The sequence below is a fragment of the Neofelis nebulosa genome, chromosome 17 (genome assembly GCF_028018385.1).
Source record: "Neofelis nebulosa isolate mNeoNeb1 chromosome 17, mNeoNeb1.pri, whole genome shotgun sequence".
NCBI classification, from domain to species: Eukaryota; Metazoa; Chordata; class Mammalia; order Carnivora; family Felidae; genus Neofelis; species Neofelis nebulosa.
In genome coordinates this window covers 2,235,671-2,240,870 of record NC_080798.1, presented here as the reverse complement: position 1 = coordinate 2,240,870, position 5,200 = coordinate 2,235,671, and positions in this window count along the sequence as shown.

Below are 5,200 nucleotides of genomic sequence, written 5' to 3'. Positions count from 1 at the left end.
GGTGCCTGGTCCCGGGACCTGCCTTGGGGGGGGAGCCTGAGCCCCCAGCACGGGCGGTGCAGACGCGGGAGCCCCCGGGTAGCGCGCCCCAGGTGGGCCTTACGAATGGGGACTTGTGCACAGGTCCTCTTGCTACGGGGCACCCGCAGGGCCGAAGGAGGAAGCCAGTCCCTCCGTGTCTAATGTGCTTAGGAACATGGTTAGGGTCGCTGTGGCTGGACACTCACGGGAGCCCCAGAAACCGGGGCATCAGGGTTCTAGGCCGTGGGAGTGGACTGTAAGGGCTGGGACAGAGCACTTAGTGTCCCGAGGGGGACACTCCGGAGGAGGGGGCTGAGAGGGGGAGGTGGACTCCATAAGTGAATGTGGACATTTTGGGACCCTAGATCTAGTGCAGATGCCAGGTGGGCACCCTCCTGAGTTTCCTCCTGGGGTGGAAGCCAGAGCCCCGCTCCCCTCCATCCCTCTGTCTGTCCCCAAGCCACTAACGCCGGAGAAGCTGACAAGCTGTGTGACAGGGAGGAAGGAGGTGGTTTTCAGAGTCAGCAAATAATAGTAAGCACTTGGGATGCCCAAGTTTCTCATAGTGGTCATTTAGGTTTTTTTACAATAAAACTTTTAAAAGTGTAATTTTTAAAAAATGTTTATTTATTGAGAGAGGGAGGGAGAGAGTGGGGGAGGGGCACAGAGAGCATCCCAAGCAGGCTCCACGCTGTCAACAAAGAGCCAAACACAGGCCTGGATCTCATCAACGATGAGGTCATGACCTAGGCCCAAATCAAGTCAGATGCTCAACTGGCTGAGCCACCCAGGCACCCTGAGAGACCAGTGTCATTTTAAACAGTTGTCGGGTTCAGAAGATACAGGAACCAGTTCTGCCATCAAAATCAGTCTCCTGCTTGTGGGGAGAGGGGGGAGGGCAGGTGATTCAGGTTTAAATACTTAACTGGGTTTAGTCAGTACACATTTCTGAACACAGACTGCCTGTTTTTATAGCTGTTTTTTGCAGTCGAATTTGAAGGTAGCTCCAAGTGAGTCTCCTAAGGCTGACCTGGTGCTTTGTTTACGTGAAGAGCTCCCCCAGGGTCTCCTTTCTCGGGGGACTTTGATGCTGCCCTTTTTCCTTTTAACATTCGATGCCACTTGCCCCAAATGTCCTGGTGTTTCCGAACGTCCTACGCTTCTTGACGATGTCTGCAAAGAACAAACAACTCACTTTGAGAGATCAGTTTCTATCAGTACGCACTTTGTGTTGTGAGTAGGAAACGCAACTAACTGCTCGGGAGCACGTAATCAAGGCGGACAGGTTTTCGGGTGTCTGGCAGCCGGGTGGGCATCAGGGTGGGTTTGTTCCAGGTGCGGCATTGGAACCGCAGCTCTGGTTGTCTGGCTCGCCCTTCCTGTGCCGGCCATCTGGGTGGAGACAGGGCTCTGGCAATCAGTGACACACACCCTGAGCTCTGTTCTGTCAGACTCCCCCACAAACTGACTCCCGTGACCAGAGAAATGGCATATGCTGCTTGGCCTGGGTCTGGGTCTTGCCCTCGTCCTAGTGGCAGCAAGGAGCCCAGATGGGCCTGAGCGCTGTGTGTCTTTGATGTGGACATGGCGTCCTCCCATCCAGACCTCACTCTGGGGTAAGTGGGGAGGTGAGCAGAGAAGGCGGCCCCATGTCGTTAGCCCTGGGGGGTCACAGGGCTTACAATCTCATGGCCTCCCTGGCACTCATCCTTAGAGTGAGGCCGCGCTGCAGCAGGGGTCATTTCCTTCAGGAAGTGCTGTCCCTGCCGTGGTCACCAGGAGGGCCCTCAGTCGCCTCCATCTTCCATCCTCCCATTAACCCTGACGCAGGGCAGCATGGGGCCTGTCAGAGGGGCCCCCCCCTCCCCCCATAGCTGAGACTCAGCCTCATGTCTGCTTGTTCCTATCCTCACACTTCATGCCTGGCATCTGCATGGCGGTGGCTGGAGGCGTGGGGCACAGCTGTCCCTGGTGACTGAAATCCACAGCAGCGCGTGCAGAGGCCCTGTGGTGAGTGATGACAAGCGTGAATGGTGGCTGGATGGGGACCGAGCCCTGACTGCAGCTGCCGCAGCCTGAAACGGGGCAGTGAGGCCTCCGGGGCTGCCGTTCAGGCATCGCAAGTGGACCCCACAACACAGGGCCTCCGAGAACAAAGCCCCCCTCTATCTCTGTCTCTCTCTCCTACAAAGAAAACGAACCGGGTCTCACCCCAAGTGGTCAGCTAGGTCCGTCTGGGGACATGTGTTCCAGCCAGCAGCCCGGGAGATGCCACTCTGAGGCAGGTCTGCCCTTCGGAGCGGGACCAGACATGGCCCAAGTGGCTCCTGCTGGGATTGTGCTGGTGGCTGGCTCCCCTCCCATCTGCGTGCCGGCTGGGCGGTGGCCTCTCAGTGTGTCAGGAAGGGGCACACGGAAGCCTGTCCTGCTGGGTGCGGAGGGACTGGGTATCTGGCAGCCGGAGCCAGCAGCGGTCGTCCCCACGCCCCTGTGCTTCCTTCCCTTCCGCTGCCGACACCGTCCCGGGTCCACACTCCGTTGGCACCTTCACTGTACTGCTGAGATGAGGCCATCCATGTCTCCCTGCTCCATGCTCCCAGTTCTCCCAGAACGTCAGGGAGTGGAGGGGTGAGGCGAGAAGGGGCGGTGGCTCCCCTTTCACTCACTGCCACCTTGTCCGTGAAACCGGGACATGATGGGGGACACTGAGGCCAGGGACAGAGACAGGCCCGATGGCTGTCAGGCCCCGGTGGGCACTCATTCTACGTCCCCTGGGCGTGGGACGGGGGCCACGCTGAGCCCGGATAAGGCTCGTGCGTGGTGGAGCTTACATTCAAGAGCCACGGGGCAGTAGGGGTGAGGTAGAGGAGCAGAGGAGTGCAGAGCAGGAGAGCCAGCCGGGGCTGAGGCCGGCCCAGACGGGGTGGCCAGCCAGGCTGCTCAGGAGAGGTTTAAGCAGACAGGTGAAGACTCCCCGTGAAGGGCCCAGAAGACGGATGGGAAGTTCAACACCGTTTTTGCGAGAGGGGCGAGGGGACACGATATGACGGCTAGTGTTTATGGAGCGCTTAGCACGCGCACCCTGGGCCCGACACCACGCTGGTGTCCTCCCCACGCTGTCCAGGCGGCAGATGGGGGCGCCGAGGCTCAGAGATGCTCAGAGGCTGCAGTGAGATCACACCGCCTGGGCGTGAGGGGCTGGGCGTGGGGCTGTCTCAGGCAGGACCCCCACTCCTGCGGCCTTCACCCACCCCCAACAGGAAGACAAGTAGAATCTTTTGTATCATTTTACACAAATTTCCTGAGTCAGTGAAAATGAGTTAATACCTGTAAAAATTTAGAACGGCAGCTGGCAGGTAGGACTCCATAATGTAGCAAGTACCTGGTGTCACTGCCACCCCTGCAGCGAGACACGAGGCCCTCACTCCACGAATGAAGGAAGGGGGCAGAAGACTGGAGCCAATAGCGACAGAGGCTCCGAAGCCAGGCTGCCTGCCTGGGTTCAGATCCAGGCTCTGACCTTGCTGTGTGACTTTGGGCAAGTTTCTTAACCTCTCTGCGCCTCATTTTCCTCATTCGTAAACTACATGACGGAAAACAGTGCTGTAGACTGAATGGTTTGTGCCCCCTGGAGAGATAGTAGAAACATTTTGTATATATTTGTCTCTGCCCCTGGTTCCTGGCACAGAGCCCCTAAATCGACTCGAATTTCCTGGTTGATAGCAGTGTCTCCTGTTCTAATGCGGTGACTCTGGGTGGGCCCCTGGAGGGCTGGTCACGGAAAGACCAGGCCATGATTAGACGGTTGGGATTTTGAGGGGCGTCTGGGTGGCTCAGTCAGTTGAGCGACCGACTTCGGCTCGGGTCATGATCTCATGGTTTGTGAGTTCGAGCCCCACGTCGGGCTCTTTGCTGACAGCCCAGAGCCTGGAGCCTGCCTTGGATTCTGTGTCTCCCTCTCTCTCTGCCCCTGCCCCACTCATGCTCTATCTCTCTGTCTCAGAAATAAACATTAAAAAAAATTTTTTTAAAGAAGGTTGGGATTTTCAGCACCACCCCTCCCCCAACCCATTCTCTAGCGAGGGGAGAGGGCTGGAAATGAAGTTAATGATTGACCATGCCTACGTGAGGAAGCCTCCATAAAATCCCAAAACACAGCATTCACAGAGCTGCCAGGTCGGTGGCCACATCCACATACCAGGTGGTGACACCCCAACTCCCCAGGACCCTCCCAGACCCCGCCCTGTGTACGTCTTCATGTGGCTTTTCATCTGTGTCCTGTATCACATCCTTTTAGAATAAACCCGTAACCTGGTGAGTGAAATGCTCCTGAGTTCTGTGAGCCCCACTAACACATTAACCAAACCCAAGGATAGGGATGTGGAACTTTTTTTTTTAAGTTTATTTATTTATTTTGAGAGAGAGAGAGAGAGAGAGAGAGAGAGAGAGAGAGAATATGAATGCAGGGGAGGGGCAGAGAGAATCCCAAACAGGCTCTGTGCTGATGGATCTCGAACCCATCCACCATGAGATCGTGACCCGAGTGGAAATCAAGAGTCAGACGCTGAACTGACTGAGTCACCCAGTCAGAAGGGCAGGTGACAGTCTGGACTTGTGAATGGCATCTGAAACCGTGGGGCGGGGGGGGGGGGGGCTGTCTTGTGGGCCGAGCCCTTAACCTGTGGGATCTGATGTTGCCTCTGGGTAGACAGTTGAGTCAAATTGTAGGAAACATTGTTTTGGTGTCAGGCAAATCCCCACTCATCTGGTACCCAGGAGAAGTGGATGTTTTTATACTCATATTTAATATACAAATTTATACTTAAATATCACACACATGTAACATATATATAATATATGCATTATATAATTATACTATAATTACTATAACTATATACTATATAATGTACATTATATATTTTTTGTAATATATGTATAATAGTTATAAAATAAGATTATTTTTAATTTTTTTTTTAACTTTTGAGAGAGAGAGAGTGGGGGAGGGCAGAGAGAGAGAGGGAGACAGAATCTGAAGCAGGCTCCAGGCTCTGAGTTTTCAGCACAGAGCCCAATGTGGGGCTCGAACTGATGAACTGTGAGATCATGACCTGAGCCGAAGTCATAAGCTTAACTGAATGAGCCACCCAGCCTCCCCTAAAATAAGATACTTTTAGAAGTA